Source organism: Nerophis lumbriciformis, linkage group LG15 (assembly GCF_033978685.3).
Source record: "Nerophis lumbriciformis linkage group LG15, RoL_Nlum_v2.1, whole genome shotgun sequence".
NCBI lineage: Eukaryota > Metazoa > Chordata > Actinopteri > Syngnathiformes > Syngnathidae > Nerophis > Nerophis lumbriciformis.
In genome coordinates this window covers 5602070-5620000 of record NC_084562.2, presented here as the reverse complement: position 1 = coordinate 5620000, position 17931 = coordinate 5602070, and the positions used below count along the sequence as shown (strand labels likewise).

The following is a 17931-nucleotide window of genomic DNA, read 5'->3' as shown; positions in this document are numbered from 1 at the left end:
CACTTGGCCCAGCCCCATGTGTATAAAATCAAGCACTTAGGCATGGAGACTGTTGCTACAAACATTTGTGAAAGAATGGGCCGCTCTCAGGAGCTCAGTGATTTCCAGCGTGGAACTGTCATAGGATGCCACCTGTGCAAAAAATCCAGTCGTGAAATTTCCTCGCTCCTTAATATTCCAAAGTCAACTGTCAGCTTTATTACAAGAAAATGGAAGAGTTTGGGAACAACAGCAACTCAGCCATGAAGTGGCAGGCCATGTAAACTGACAGAGAGGGGTCAGCAGATGCTGAAGCGCATAGTGCAAAGAGGTCGCCGACAGTCATTTGCTACAGAGCTCTAAACTTCATGTGACCTTCCAATTAGCCCACGTACAGTACGCAGAGAGCTTCATGGAATGGGTTTCCATGGCCAAGCAGCTGCATCTAAGCCATACATCACCAAGTCCAATACAAAGCGTCGGATGCAGTGGTGTAAAGCACGTCGCCACTGGACTCTAGAGCAGTGGAGACGCGTTCTCTGGAGTGAGGAATCACGCTTTTCCATCTGGCAATCTGATGGACGAGTCTGGGTTTGGAGTTTGCCAGCAGAACGGTACATTTCGGACTGCATTGTGCCGAGTGTGAAACTTGGTGGAGGAGGAATTATGGTGCGGGTTTGTTTTTCAGGAGTTGGGCTTGGCCCCTTAGTTCCAGTGAAAGGAACTTTGAATGCTCCAGGATACCAAAACAATTTGGACAATTCCATGCTCCCAACCTTGTGGGAACAGTTTGGAGTGGGCCCCTTCCTCTTCCTCTTCCAACTGTCATCCACAAAGACATGGATGACAGAGTCTGGTGTTGATGAACTTGACTGGCCTGCACAGAGTCCTGACCTGAACCCGAAAGAACACCTTTGGGATGGATTATAACAGAGACTGAGAGTCAGGCCTTCTCGACCAACATCAGTGTGTGACCTCACCAATTCGCTTTTGGAAGAATGGTCGAAAAGTCCTATAAACACACTCCGCAACTTTGTGGACAGCCTTCCCAGAAGAGTTGAAGCTGTAATAGCTGCAAAAGGTGGACCAACATCATATTGAACCCTACGGGTTAGGAATGGGATGGCAATTCAAGTTCATATGTGAGTCAAGGCAGGTGGCCAAATACTTTTGGCAATATAGTATATATCGCAATATATATTTAAGCCTTTTGCAATAATGATATATTTCACGATAAATAGTAATAATGATAACCACAGTAAAATTCCCGACGGTTAGTATTACAGTTTTAAATTTTCATCATCGAAAAACTACATGAAAAAAAGAGCCATTAACGTCTTCCTGTATTAAGAAGTGACATTTCACAAATCTAAACTTATGTAAACACATTACTGTCTGAGCAACTAAGCTATTTAATTGTGCACATTGAACACGCACACTGTGCTCTCTTCGAACAGGGTGATCGTTCTATTACTGGTTACGTCCGTTTTTCTTCTTCACGGTTTAATTCCAATGATGGTCAACCAGCTTGAGTGTAGCATTAAAACAAGTGAGATTATGTAGAGTTTGAGTAGAAAATGCCGTACTGCTGTTCTGTTCTTGGGTGTTTCAATGGTTCCAATAGAGAGATAGGAAAGTGATTTCATAGAGTCCCACAAGAAGTGGTTCATAAAGGTAATAAAGTCAGGGGGAAAAACGAAAGTGCGTCAAAGCAAACGGCTCTTAAAAATATCACTTTCATCATCCTGTGTAATACAGTCGGACCACACCTGTGTTTGCCACAGTCACTTTGTAAAATGTTTGATTGAATCTGTTTGAGAAACTTTCTGTGATGCAATGACGTTTATTTTCTACTATATAGCTGGTGTTTGGGAGCAGAACTAAACCTAAAGAAAGCACAAGAGATTGCATTAGTTTGTGATCTTTTGTGGTTGCAATGCCTAAATATAACTACAAAGACCTAGTTGTGCAAATAAACTAACGCCATGTTAAGTCCTAGAGACAACTATCGTGATTGATGGTGTAAACCACCGAATTTTCATTGTCAATTTTCATAACAGAAACTAAAAGCTTAGTTGTTGTTGTGCAGGAAAGCCAAGTGTTTTATTTGACACGGATGGATGAATTGTAGATGACAAACATTTGTAGCAGGAAACCAACAGCCCACAAACGTATCCTTTTTCTCTTTAGCTTTACGATTACAGCAGCATGACACTCGTTATGTCAATCAAATACGTTACTTACCAATGCACAAATAAGTCCAACATCGTCTTTCACGGATCAATGCTTGATTTGTGGACCCCTCAGATGTGAAAGACATTATGTGCCTCTAATCTTTTCTTTTTTAAATCCTTGTGTCGAAGGAAGTGAGGTCAAGGCAAGCAGTAAAGTCTTGGCGATAATGAATGGTTTACAGCTTTCAAAAAAAATGTTTTCTTATGAGCATATAAATTCACTCTATTCCATCTAAAATATTGTTTTATGATTGCCTATATATTTGGCTCTAAAACTTTCAAAATACGCTCAAATCTGCATTAATGCAGGTAAACAAAGAGTATCCTAATGGTAATCTGGACCATCGCCTGAAGCCCAGGAGTGCCTCTCGGTCACATGTTTGCAACCCAGCAATACTCAGAGGAAGTTGTTTTTACGATGCGTTCAAGGACTACTGTACAGAGTAGGACACATCAACCCCTGCCAGAAATAATAATAGATTTTATCTGTTACGCACTTATCAATGAAATACATTTAAACGTTTTCCCCTAAAGCCCACCTGTGTCCTGGGACTTATTTCCTGAGTTTGTAAACAATAGGAAAAATGACAAAAGATGTTCTGATAATAAAAAATATTGATCTAATTACTAGTATCGACCATATACTGATACCAGATATCGTTACTGTCGATTTGTGTATCGATCCGCCTACCTCAGTTAACATTTAAGAGCTTTAGCTTAGCAGTTAGAATATCCTACTGTATGTAGTGTAGAATATTTAACTATTCCTCCAGTGATACTTTGAAATGTAGTTTGTTTGCCGCCATGGAGGGGAGGACTGCAGACTTAAAAGTGTCTTAGAAGGTCTCCGCTGGCGAGAATCTGAATTGAGGATGCCTTTGTTTTCTTGTCATGTCAAATTTGCGGGGAAGCAGCTAGAATGTGCCATCAACATGCATTATCGCGATATATCGATAGTATTAAAAACTGTACTGCCAGCTGAATTTGTATCATTGATATCGTATACCATCCCTACCACGCAACACTACAGTAAAACAATACTAAATCCATCTCGCTTACTCAATAATAAAATAACATTTAATTATGAAAATAATGTGTTTAGAAAGCTGCACACAGGTATATAGATAACTTTAAGTTGGCGGACTTTGGCTAAAATGAACATTAAAGCTATTTTTAACACAACTCCATCCCTCTGTTAGCAAGCTGGGTAACAAGCGGACTATCTTACCAAGGAGAGTCGGACACCGCATCCTTAAGCTGTCTGACATGCCCCAGCATCATAGACGTACTGCCAGGAAAAGCAAATTGAGCATGTTTTATTCATGTCTTTGACATGTTTAATGTTCACTTGCCATGTAGCATTGTTTTTTTCTTCCTGCTGCTCAGAATTCATGGGTCACGCTGAAACATGCATGTTTGTTGGCGATGCTGTGATTGACTGTTATCAACAAATACATTTGTCGGCGATAAATTGTATTATTGAATTTTGATGACAACGTCGACAAATTGTTGGACGCCAAATCTGGTTAAATAGTATAAAAAAAAAGGGCTATGGGATGTCAGCATTTTCTGCATTCAGTTAAATGCCTCCAGAAATCACGTATCAAATTACACAGGCCTCTATATGTGCTGAGGTCACACAGATCGCCTACAAGGATCGCACAAATCGTAGAACAGAGCAGTGATTCCAAACCATTGTGCTGTGAGAGACTATCCGGTGTGCCACATGACATTCACTTGGCAGTTTTTAAAAATGATTTTTTTACAACCAATAATGTCGTTATGTTCATTTATCTGAGCCAGTGACATTTTGTGACAGGCAGAACAATTAAATACTCTTCCACAACGGCAGAAGGTACCCAATCAAGCCAACTGTTACCAGTCATACATTTTTGTGTGTTTTGATATTTTTCAAATATAAAATATGTGCACATTGAAGCCTACTCGTGAAACTGGCAAAACCTTTAACGGACAGCTAGACAAACATCCCTGGTAGCCTCATGTCTACAAAAGGGATTGTCACAACCTTGATCAGAAGAAGGCTAAGCTAAAGTATTTGGAGTCATTCAACAAGGTAATGCAGCATAATCTATGTGGGTGGCAATAAATATTCCCTCTAGTTTTACTGTCCCAAATACAACACTATTTATCATCTATGACTTACTGAAAAACTTAATCTAGCCTTCATTCTCTATGAATAAACAACTGACACAATTCAAAAAGTCCCACACGTAACGTATCTCATCGAGCAAGTAACCACAATCAACAAGTATTGTATATTTTCACCTTTATAAAGTAATGATTCCTGCAGGGTTGTTGTGATTATCTGTTGTGTACCAATAAAATGACAAGTGGTACTAGGGAATAGACTACAGATTGTCATAGTAAATGATTAATCACTTAGAATTAATCGGTTCGGTGGAAGTGATTGAATCTTGAATCAACTGAGACAAAACAAAGCGCACTACTTGGCTGACACCATTTTCTTTGGTCTAAAACAAACACCATGGCACAGCTATGGAAAGTTGTGCTACATCTGCAAACTGGTGGCCAACATAAGTCTGATCATATTCAAATTGATATTTGACTTTCCCAACTAATCAAAGGGAATTTAGTAGAACGTACCAAGGGCACCTTTTGGCACAGACCGAATCCCGGCGGTCCTACCGGGCAGCGAGTTACGTAAAAGCCAACAGTTCCATGTTACGGTACCTGGGTTGCGTGTGGCGTCACACTCCGTTGCCTACTCTTCGCACTTCAGCATTTGGCGATCTCTCTAGCAGCACTGAGAGTGGACTTAGCCAAACTACCTCTGGTAAAGTTTCAATTTTCAATGCCAACAAAGAAATTGACTGAAAAAACCCTAACATAAGAAAAATGCGGCTCCACTTTTCCAAAAATCCACAGGCTTGATGGTAATATACATTGGCTTTGTTATTGGCATGCTACTGATTAGCATTAGCAATTTTACAAGCCGATTGCAGCCCCTCCAACATTTGTAAATTAAAACTACAATTAAGATGCAACTTGCAATCAAACTGCTGGAGCGCAATAATAAGTACAATACCTAAAGTATTAACACTTTTTGGCGCAACAAAAAAAACACCATAAATTATACACTACTGCCATCTAATGTTTTGGACTTGCAACTGTAATTGCAACTTCATGTCATACTGGCAAATGATAAATATATAACAACTGCACAGTGGTTATCATAATCAGCACATATTTAAATGTTGCATCCATCCATCCATTTTCTACCGCTTGTCCCTTTTGGGGTCGCGGGGGTGCTGGAGCCTATCTCAGCTGCATTCGGGCGTAAGGCGGGGTACACCCTGGACAAGTCGCCACCTCATCACAGGGCCAACACAGATAGACGGACAACATTCACAATCACATTCACACACTAGGGCCAATTTGGTTTTTGGGGGTGGGAGGAAGCCGGAGTACCCGGAGGGAACCCACGCAGTCACGGGGAGAACATGCAAACTCCACACAGAAAGATCCCGAGCGCAAGATCACAATAAATAAAATGTTTTTTTTATGAAAGACAATTAATATTTATTAACACAAACAAAAGTACCAACAATGAGTACCATTGGCTACAGCTATTGCTTCCCAGGTAGTGGGAATTTGTTACCGTATCTGCTCAAATGTGAATAGCACCCATCTCTACTTTGTACACAGATATTACATTTCAGTGTCACAAGTTGTGAATCCAAACTCACTGGTCTGTACTGTAGCACTTTTTATGATTGTACCCACTAAACGTAGGCTTATTAGCTAATTACTTTGATTGATTGATTGATTGGGAAAATTAACTGAGGAAATAAACACTAGGAATGTAATTAATTATTGTTGCTGCTTCTTGATCTTAGCGCTGCTTTTGATACCGTCGATCATATTTTATTAGAGCGTATCAAAACACGTATTGGTATGTCAGACTTAGCTTTGTCGTGGTTTAACTCTTATCTTACTGACAGGATGCAATGCGTCTCCCATAATAATGTGACCTCGGACTATGTTAAGGTAACGTGCGGAGTCCCTCAGGGTTCGGTTCTTGGCCTTGCACTCTTTAGTATTTACATGCTGCCGCTAGGCGACATCATACGCAAATACGGTGTTAGCTTTCATTGTTATGCTGATGACACCCAACTCTACATGCCCCTAAAGCTGACCAACACGCCGGATTGTAGTCAGCTGGAGGCGTGTCTTAATGAAATTAAACAATGGATGTCCGCTAACTTCTTGCAACTCAACGCCAAGAAAACGGAAATGCTGATTATCGGTCCTGCTAAACACCGACATTTATTTAATAATACCACCTTAACATTTGACAACCAAACAATTACACAAGGCGAATCAGTAAAGAATCTGGGTATTATCTTCGACCCAACTCTCTCGTTTGAATCACACATTAAGAGTGTTACTAAAACGGCCTTCTTTCATCTCCGTAATATTGCTAAAATTCGTTCTATTTTATCCACTAGCGACGCCGAGATCATTATTCATGCGTTCGTTACGTCTCGTCTCGACTACTGTAACGTATTATTTTCGGGTCTCCCTATGTCTAGCATTAAGAAATTACAGTTGGTACAAAATGCGGCTGCTAGACTTTTGACAAGAACAAGAAAGTTTGATCATATTACGCCTATACTGGCTCACCTGCACTGGCTTCCTGTGCACTTAAGATGTGACTTTAAGGTTTTACTACTTACGTATAAAATACTACACGGTCTAGTTCCGTCCTATCTTGTCGATTGCATTGTACCATATGTCCCGGCAAGAAATCTGCGTTCAAAGAACTCCGGCTTATTAGTGATTCCCAGAGCCCAAAAAAAGTCTGCGGGCTATAGAGCGTTTTCTATTCGGGCTCCAGTACTATGGAATGCCCTCCCGGTAACAATTAGAGATGCTACCTCAGTAGAAGCATTTAAGTCCCATCTTAAAACTCATTTGTATACTCTAGCCTTTAAATAGCCCCCCTGTTAGACCAGTTGATCTGCCGTTTCTTTTCTTTTCTCCTCTGCTCCCCTTTTCCTTGAGGGGGGGGGGGGGGGGGGCGGCACAGGTCCGGTAGCCATGGATGAAGTGCTGGCTGTCCAGAGTCGGGACCCGGGGTGGACCGCTCGCCTGTGCATCGGCTGGGAACATCTCTGCGCTGCTGACCCGTCTCCGCTCGGGATGGTGTCCTGCTGGCCCCACTATGGACTGGACTCTTACTATTATGTTGGATCCACTATGGACTGGACTCTCACAATATTATGTCAGACCCACTCGACATCCATTGCTTTCGGTCTCCCCTAGAGGGGGGGGGGTTACCCACATATGCGGTCCTCTCCAAGGTTTCTCATAGTCATTCACATCGACGTCCCACTGGGGTGAGTTTTTCCTTGCCCGTATGTGGGCTTTGTACCGAGGATGTCGTTGTGGCTTGTGCAGCCCTTTGAGACACTTGTGATTTAGGGCTATATAAATAAAGATTGATTGATTGATTGATTGAATGTGCCAATCAATCAACCACTTATCTGTATTGGCCAATTTTCATAAAACGTATGTGATCACCATTTCTGATTAATGCCGATCACAAACACCAAGCTAATTCATCACCTCCATTACAACAAATAAACTGCATTTCTTAGTACCTTAAGCGTCAAGTTTAAGTATTGTTATCATTGGAGGACAAAGCTAAACATGTTACACATAGAGCAAGCCAGGAGCAGGCATGCTAATAGTTAAGCTAACCGCTAAGCTAGTTTGAAACAATACAAAGATAAGTGCTAAGTAAAGTTTAAGAAGGGTAGATGGAACCATGTTACAGCAGGAAGTAAGCATTTATTAGGAGGAAATTAATAGGTAGTATAATAGGAGTTAGAAAGAGGACAATATAACAACAAGTGTGTCAGCATTGTCACAATTAGTACATTACATGCATTAATTGGCTGTGTCGATACCAAGAGTGGTATTATTATATGATCGATACTAGAGGGATTAGATTGATATTTTTTTGTCAAAATATATATTTTGTTGGGTTTTTTTATGTTTACAAAATTAGGAAATAATTCCACGGACACGGACACCGGAGTACTTTGACTGCGAAAACATAAATAATTGTATGAGTAATAGATAGAATTATAGTCTTTGTTAAGATATTGTGTACTATTGACTTTGTTTTGCTCAAAAAAGAAAATAAGGCACAATGTAAAATACTGTGTTGATAAGTGGTACACTGTCAATAGCACTCACCATAAAAACCTTTGAAAAAAGTGTACCGGTAGTTAGAACATGTGTTCAGTATCAGTATCGACCGTTCTCACTCATAGCTGATCGGCATTCTGATAAAACATCCCTAATAGAAAACACTCATTTTGGTCTTAGTTGCTTCAAGATGTCTTTCACCAATAATCAATTTCATACAAATTACTCAAATATTCAATCATGTATTTATTTATTATTATGCCCATTCCTGGTAACAACCAGACCAGGTGCAGATGGCTGATTGGTCGACAAAGAATTGACAATTTGTGGGCACGGTCATGTTTTAAAAAAAAAAAAAAAAAAAAAAAAAAAAAGAGATTTTAGGTTGTATTTCCACTTGCTACTGACTGCATGAATCAGGGGGGGCCTTTGAAAAATCTATTGAGCTGAAATGCAACCAAATTCACTCATCTGTCGTTTTCGGAATTTAAGACGCTGGCAAAGAGACAAAAACAACAAAAAGTCAAACAGAGAGGATATTTGCGTCAGGGCAACCAAAAAAAGAGGTAGTGAAGATGTGAAATATGCACTTTTTCAAAACAGAGACATTCTACTAGTGCGGTCACCCTGGAGACAGCCAGTTTCTGCGAGGGTTAAAAACCTTGAAGGGGGTCTTGCATTAAACAAGACAGCATGCTTCATGTACCAAACACTATTTAAATAACAAAAATGCAAACTAGCCACACTTTGCTGCTGCACCTTTTGTGTGTATTGGAAAAGGTCAACCATTAATTATTGACATCACGGTTTATATCAACCATATTTGCACACATGCTATGTGAAATACATATAGGAAGGGTATTTGTTGGGTTTTAAATTATTAGATGTGTTACAATCATCCACTAATACATTTCATAATTTTTAATGTCTTACTCTTGCCATCTTCAGCTATAAATTTAATGTCAAAGTTGACCAACTTCTCTGTTTATGGCCACAACCTTCTACCATACAAGTGAGAGACATGATTTACAATCTAGAATTAACTTTTACCATATCAGTGGCGATGCAGCATCTTACTGGCTCAGTATGTCAATAGCTGCATAAGTTGGTTAGTGCTCTGTGATCTCGGCACCACAAAAAGTAGTTCCTCTGCGTTAGCACTTATAAACAATATTGCTAATACTTGAGTAATATTTAGGTCACGACATGTAAATGGAGTATTGTTGTCGGTTTTTGGATGGTTTTTAGAGGGCTTTATGTGCGCAATAGATTACTTTCGTGAGCTGCATTTTTAACTGTTTATTGTGATTTTAGAATTGTGTTCACATTAAGTGTTTTCCATGGTTGTGTTGGAATGTCCTTTCCTTTCTGCCTTGCTGGGGGGGGATTATAATCAGAGAACGATAAAATATATTTCCTCCTGGTCCATATCGCCAATAATTATTGATATCAATGCGGCGCCGTTGGGAGAGTGGCCGTGCCAGCAACCTGAGAATTCCTGGTTTGATCCCCACCTTCTACCAACATACTCACGACCGTTGTGTCCTTGCTCCTGATGGGTCGTGGTTAGCGCCTTGCATGGCAGCTCCCGCCATCAGTGTGTGAATGGGTGTGTGAATGGGTGAACGTGGAAAAAGTGTCAAAGCGTTTTGAATACCTTGAAGGTTGAAAAGCGCTATACAAGTATAACCCATTTACCATTTCCAAGCTTAAATAAGAATAACAGACCAAATAAATGTTACACAGACCACATAACTCCCTGGCATTAAACCTGCAGAAGATTGTTCTTCTCGAGTTTCACTATGTTTACATTTTCACACTATTTTGTTTCACTTTATTCAACATTTATCACACATTCTTTATTTTTGCACCTTGATTTTAAGAGATTGTTAAATATTTTAGAATTGTGTTTACATTGATTAAGTGTTTTCCATGGTTGTGTCGCAATGCCCTTTCCTTTTCTGCCTTGCTGGTGGGGGATTATAATCAGAGGACAGTTACATATATTTCCTCCTGGTCCATATCGACAATAATTATTGATATCGACATGGCGCTGTTGGGAGAGTGGCCGTGCCAGCAACCTGAGGGTTCCTGGTTCAATCCCAAACTTCTACCAACCTAGTCACGACCGTTGTGTCCTTGAGTTAAAAGTTAAAGTACCAATGATTGTCACACACACACTAGGTGTGGTGAAATTTGTCCTCTGCATTTGACCCATCCCCTTGTTCACCCCCTGGGAGGTGCGGGGAGCAGTGGGCAGCAGCGGTGTGGTGCCGCGCCGGGAATCATTTTGGTGATTTAACCCCCAATTCCAACCCTTGATGCTGAGTGCCAAGCAGGGAGGAAATGGGTCCCATTTGTATAGTCTTTGGTATGACTTGGCCAAGGTTTTTGAACTCACAACCTACCGTTCTCAGGGCGGACACTCTAACCACTAGGCCACTGAGTAGGTCCACTAGGCCACTTGAGCAAGACACTTCATCCTTGCTCCTGATGGGTCGTGGTTAGCGCCTTGCATGGCAGCTCCCGCCATCAGTGTGTGAATGGGTGTGTGAATGGGTGAACGTGGAAAAAGTGTCAAAGCGTTTTGAATACCTTGAAGGTTGAAAAGCGCTATACAAGTACAACCCATTTACCATTTCCAAGCTTAAATAAGAATAACAGACCAAATAAATGTTACACAGACCACATAACTTCCTTGCATTAAACCTGCAGAAGATTGTTCTTCTCGAGTTTCACTATGTTTACATTTTCACATTATTTTGTTTCACTTTATTAGGCATTTCTCACAAATTCTTTATTTTTGCACCTTCATTTTAAGATCCATCCATTTTCTAACGCTTAATCCCTTCGGGGGCGCGGGGGGCGCTGGAGCCTATCTCAGCTACAATCGAGCGGAAGGCGGGGTACACCCTGGACAAGTCGCCACCTCATCACAGGGCCAACACAGAGACAGACAACATTCACACACTAGGGCCAATTTAGTGTTGCCAATCAACCTATCCCCAGGTGCATGTTTTAGGAGGTGGGAGGAAGCCAGGGTAACCGGAGGGAACCCACGCAGTCACGGGGAGAACATGCAAACTCCACACAGAAAGATCCAGAGTCCGGGATTGAACCCAGGACTGCTCAGGACCTTCGTATTGTGAGGCAGACGTACTAACCCCTCTTCCACCGTGCTGCCCTCATTTTAAGATGTTATTGTTAAATATTTTAGAATTGTGTTTACATTGATTAAGTGTTTTCCATGGTTGTGTTGAAATGTCATTTCCTTTTCTGCCTTGCTGGTGGGGGATTATAATCAGAGGACAGTTATATATATTTCCTCCTGGTCCATATTGCCAATAATTATAGATACCACCCATATTGGGAAAAAAAACTTTTATGGTGATACAGTTTTCAGCCATATTGCCCAGCCCAAGTGTAAAGTTAACGCACCCAATGCGTGCAGCATGTGTGCATGGGAATAAAACCAACAAGTATAAGTACAGGCAGTCGTTTTTGCATTTATTAAAGAGAGCAACCGCTTAGGGTGTCATTCTGCAGGCCTTGCTAGGTGGGATGTGGCCTACAAACGTGTCCAACGACAACAATCATCAAATCAAGTCCGACTGAACGTGCCAATTCACCAACAAAAAGAAGCTTCATCCATCATTCTCACCTGTGTTTTGACGCTGCCTGGACGTGAACCACTGCATCGGTTCCTCCTCCTCGCCCATAGTCGATGCCCTCCGACTGGAGAACCGCCTCGTCAGCCTCGTCCTCCGACCCCAAAAGAGATGCGGTGACAAGTCCGTGAACGCCTCGCCGTTAACCGACCAGCTGAGGAATGAATGGACTAATCAAACGACACGAGCGCGCGCGTGGGTCCGCGTCTCCCGACCCGTTCGAGAGCAACACGTCTTCCGCTGTGGCCGCTTCTATCCACGGAGCCGTGTCCACGTTGAATCCAGTGGCGTGTGTGCGTGCGCCGCCGGCCGCCGGGCGACTCCCGAATCCCCAGCAAGGAAAACACGGGCAGCATTCCACGAGAACCGGGCCCATCCCCCGGTACACAGCGACTCGGAATTACGTACCAAGACAGAAGCGATTCCCCTTCCGCGTTCCGCTGCGCAAATCACGTACCGCCTTTTGATTGCGCATACCCCACACTCGCTTCTTTTTTTTCTTTTTTTTTTATAAACGGAAGTCACGTTTATTGCGGCGTAAGGGCGCCACTGGTGGTTTGTGAATATGAGGGGTGGGAGGATCGATACAAATAGCGACTGTATTGATACCGATGGCAGTATTGGATCGATACTAACACAATACGATCGATATTTTTCACTTCTCTTCTATGTGTGTACAGCTCCACTAATGGACATTGGAGTGTTACTTTCAAAGGCAACATTAAAGTATTGCTAGAAACATAATTTTATATGGGACTTTATTGTATTATATGTATATGTTCCAAAAAGAAAAAAAGCCAGAATTAAAGATATTACAAGTCAAAGTGATGAAGCTTAGTGTTACGCTCATGACTTGGTGTAACTAAACATTAAAGTTAAAGTTAAAGTACCAATGATTGTCACACACACACTAGGTTTGGCGAAATGATTACCCTATAACAGTGGTTCTTAACCCTGTTGGAGGTACCGAACCCCACCAGTTTCAAATGCGCGTTCACCGAACCCTTCTTTAGTGAAAAATATTATTATGTATATATTTTTTTAATTCAAGACAAAGTTATATGTTTTTTTTACTGGTGCACAAAATGAACTGTGCATGAACATCACCTTGTTCCAAGGACAAAACCAACACAGTGCATAAACTCACAACAAATTACTGTCAGGTTCAAACACCGAACTATCTTTTACACAAGACAAGAAGAAGGAATCAAGCAGGGACAGAGTTGAATTTTACTCATGAGGAGAGACGTATTGGGCTGCACACTCAGTTACAGTTTCACCCTACGCTCGAAGGTACAGTCCCACGTGCACCTCTATTTATTCGGGAGGTCCCTAGTTAAAGGGGAACATTATCACCAGACCTATGTAAGCGTCAATATATACCTTGATGTTGCGGAAAAAAGACCATATATTTTTTTAACCGATTTCCGAACTCTAAATGGGTGAATTTTGGCGAATTAAACGCCTTTCTAATATTCGCTCTCGGAGCGATGACGTCACGTTGTGACGTCACATCAGTCAACTGACTGTTTTCCGTACCTTGGAGACATCATGCCTCGTCGATGTATTGTCGGAGGGTGTAACAACACGAACAGGGACGGATTCAAGCTGCACCAGTGGCCCAAAGATGCGAAAGTGGCAAGAAATTGGACGTTTGTTCCGCACACTTTACCGACGAAAGCTATGCTACGACAGAGATGGCAAGAATGTGTGGATATCCTGCGACAAACAAAGCAGATGCATTTCCAACGATAACGTCAAAGAAATCTGCCGCCAGACCCCCATTAAATCTGCCGGAGTGTGTGAGCTATTCAGGGACAAAGGTCCTCGGTAGCACGGCAAGCAATGGCGGCAGTTTGTTCCCGCAGACGAGCGAGCTAAACCCCCTGGATGTCTTATCAAGAGAAGAACATCGACCCTAGCTTCCCTGGCCTGCTGACATCAACTCCAAAACTGGACAGATCAGCTTTCAGGAAAAGAGCACGGATGAGGGTATGTCTACAGAATATATTAATTGATGAAAATTGGGCTGTCTGCACTCTCAAAGTGCATGTTGTTGCCATTTCATATGCTGTAAACCTAGTTCATAGTTGTTAGTTTCCTTTAATGCCAAACAAACACATACCAATCGTTGGTTAGAAGGCGATCGCCGAATTCGTCCTCGCTTTCTCCCGTGTCGCTGGCTGTCGTGTCGTTTTCGTCGGTTTCGCTTGCATACGGTTCAAACCGATATGGCTCAATAGCTTCAGTTTCTTCTTCAATTTCGTTTTCCCTACCTGCCTCCACACTACAACCATCCGTTTCAATACATTCGTAATCTGTTGAATCGCTTAAGCCGCTGAAATCCGAGTCTGAATCCGAGCTAATGTCCCTATAGCTTGCTGTTCTTTCCGCCATGCTTGTTTGTGTTGGCTTCACTATGTGACGTCACAGGAAAATGGACGGGTGTTTATAACGATGGTTAAAATCAGGCACTTTGAAGCTTTTATTAGGGATTTTGCGTGATGGGTAAAATTTTGAAAAAAACTTCGAAAAATATAAAAAGCCACTGGGAACTGATTTTTAATGGTTTTAACCATTCTGAAATTGTGATATTGTTCCCCTTTAACATCACTGAGACTGCTTCTGAAGGGAGGGGGAATGCAAGCAGCCCCAGTAGACACAACACATGATTATTCAGAACGGGAATGTGCTGACACTCGTGATTTCGCCCTGTCTCTGTTTCTTCTGTGTTGAGGTACTTGATGTCCATCCTTGGCAGCAGGCAGGGTCTGGAAACAAACTGCTGACACGAAACAACTCACAAAGCAAGATTACAAGTTGTGCTTTTGCACAGAAAGAAAAGTACAACTTCAGCACAATTGATAACAACTATAGCAATGGCCTTTAAGCATAAGAGTTGCGTGATAACTTAAGTTTTTATTTACACGATGAGTCGGGGTGTGTCTTGACCTTCGTCCAACCCCTGAGACCGACTCACCGAACCCCTAGGGTTCGGTCGAACCCCTAGGGTTCGGTCGAACCCAGGTTAAGAACCACTGCCCTATAAAATGAAGGCAATTGCATTTTATTGATATTTGAAATGTATTCAATGTTTATAAATGAATATTTAAATATACTAAATGTAAAAAAGGGAATCAATATTCAAAATAAGATCATTAAATGAAATGTAGTTTGGTTACGCCATCATGAGCGCAACACAAGGTTGTAAAAGTTTCAACTACAATTCTAAATAAGATGTCAAAAGCCAACTGAAATCAAATACACACAGCTTAAAGATTGATCAATACCTATTTGAATTTAGTAATACATAAATATGATGATTTATCAAAATATATAAGAGATATACCTGAACAGAACGCTCATGATGGTTACACCAAAAAGTAACGCTATGAATTGCGTTTTTCCAAGTTTTTTGGGCATTTTTATGCTATTTCCAAGCATCTCCTTTTTATTATCGTTGATTTTAAATGGTCAAACTAATGCATATTATATATGCATGCCCTAGTAAACAAAAAAAAGTCATATTTATTTTGATTGTTACATTTTGAAGTACATTTGTACAGGTGGGTGCGAATGTACCCATTACCAGAGGTGTACACATGTCTATTTGTTACAAATGCTGTTTTTTTTTTTTTACTGTAGTCTCGTTCATAATGTCGATATTGTTCCATGTTGTTGACAAACACAGTGAATATGTTTGGGGCTTAAAGGGGGAAAATGATTTAGATGAGAGCCAGTATTGCTTTTGTCTATTTGTTTTTTCACAATTGGCTCTTTTAAACAAAAAAGTATGTAATAAATAGAAGTAATATCATTATTTCTTTATTTTTTTTATCACATTGTTGAATGTTTGTACAGTACTTTTTTGTGTGTATTTTTTAATCTATATTTTTATTAATTATTTTCCAAAAATAACACCAGCCAAAACATACAACAATTCATCCATCCATCCATTTGCTACCGCTTCTCCCTTTTGGGGTCGTGGGGGGTGCTGGAGCCTATCTCAACTGCATTCGGGCAGAAGGCGGGGAACACCCTGGACAAGTCGCCACCTCATCGCAGGGCCAACACAGATAGACAGACAACATTCACACTCACATTCAAAACAAACAAAGGAAAAACAAAACACACAAGACAAAGCAAATACAACCAAACAAAACAAAACAACCCCCATCCCCACTCCCACACACATTCACACATCCATTGAGAGACATGAACTTGAGAAAATCCAAAATGAAAAGAAATTAAAATAATAATAACAAAAAAATTAATAATAATAAAAAATAGATAATGATAATAACAATAATTCATACTTTAACCATCTGACCAGTACTTTAATGTTAAATTGTTCACACAAAAAAAACGTTTGTTGATTTCTATTTTAGGTTTGGTCTAGTGCAGTGGTTCTCAAACTTTTTTTTCCATCATGTTCCACCTCAGAAAACACTTGGCTATCATCACAATGACCAACATTAAAATACAGTAGCCTAGTAGGCCCAAGTATTCATTAAAACAAGGCCAAGGTGTTATTTACAAGTATATTTAATAGTTTTGGCCACTGTAACAATACACACAATTTGAACATTTAATTAAGTGACTATTTGGCATACCACTAGATGAAGTACCACATTTGGAAAATCACTTGCCTTATGCCCATGGCTGATTGAGGCAATACAATTTTAGCAAAACAAAAAAAACAGTCTAAATTGGGGTAATTAACACAGTGGCCTTGTGGTTAGAGTGTCCGCCCTGAGATCGGTAGGTCGTGAGTTCAAACACCGGCCGAGTCATACCAAAGATTATAAAAATGGGACCCATTACCTCCCTGCTTGGCACTCAGCATCAAAGGTTGGAATTGGGGGTTAAATCACCGACATGATTCCCGGGCGCGACCACCGCTGCTGCTCATTGCTCCCCTCACCTCCCATGGGGTGGAACAAGGGGACGGGTCAAATGCAGAGGCTAATTTCACCACACCTAGTGTGTGTGTGAGACTATCAGCGGTACTTTATCTTTAACTTTATTGTTACATGTTGTTTACAAACACAGGGAATACATTTGGGGCTTCAAGGGCAAAAATTATTTAAAATGTGTTTTTTTCCACAATTGGCTTTTTTAAACAAACGAGTATGTAATAAATAGAATTAATATCATTATTTTTGTATTTTTACATTGATCACATTGTTGAATGTATGTACAGTACTTCAATGTTTAATTGTTCACAAACAAAAAGTTAGTTGATTTCTGTTTTAGGTTTGGTCTAGTGGAGTGGTTATCAAACTTTTTTCCATCGTGTTCCACCTCAGAAAACACTTGGCTATCACCGTAATGACCAACATTAAAATACAGTAGCGTAGTATGCCTAAGTATTCATTAAAAACAAGGCAAAGGTTTTATTTACAAGCGTATTTAATAATTTTGGCCCCTGTAACATTGCACACAGTTTGAACAGTAAGACTGTGTTTGAATATTTAATTAAATGATTATTTGGCATACCACTAGATGAAGTACCACATTTGGAAAATCACTGGTCTTGTGCCCGTGGCAGATTGAGGCAATACAATTTAGTAAAACGAATAAAACAGACTAAATTGGGGCAATTAACATAATTATATCAGTACTTTTCACATCTCTTCCATGCGTATTTTTACAAAAGTAAGTTTTTATTGTTGTGATTTTCATATTGTTTACAAACACATTCATATTGTTTACAAACACAAGGAATAAGTTCATGTACAAAGAGTGCTTTGGGAAGAAAATAGTCACAGGATTTAAATGAGAGCCGATACAGAAATAGTTTTTGTTGTTGTTTGTTTGTTTTGCACTATTGACTTTATTTTGCCTTTTAT

At 40.5% G+C, this 17931-nt stretch overlaps 1 protein-coding gene across 2 annotated transcripts in view; it reads right to left on the bottom strand.

The window, feature by feature from the left end:
- Window positions 1-12604, bottom strand: part of LOC133615989 (diacylglycerol lipase-alpha-like) — a 91388-nt gene extending 78784 nt beyond the window's left edge. For both annotated transcript variants that reach the window (XM_061974941.2, XM_061974942.2), the window contains exon 1: window positions 12073-12604. The gene's annotated coding sequence lies outside the window, so the exon portion shown is untranslated. The remainder of the gene's footprint in view (window positions 1-12072) is intronic.
- Between the last annotated feature and the right edge of the window lie 5327 nt (window positions 12605-17931).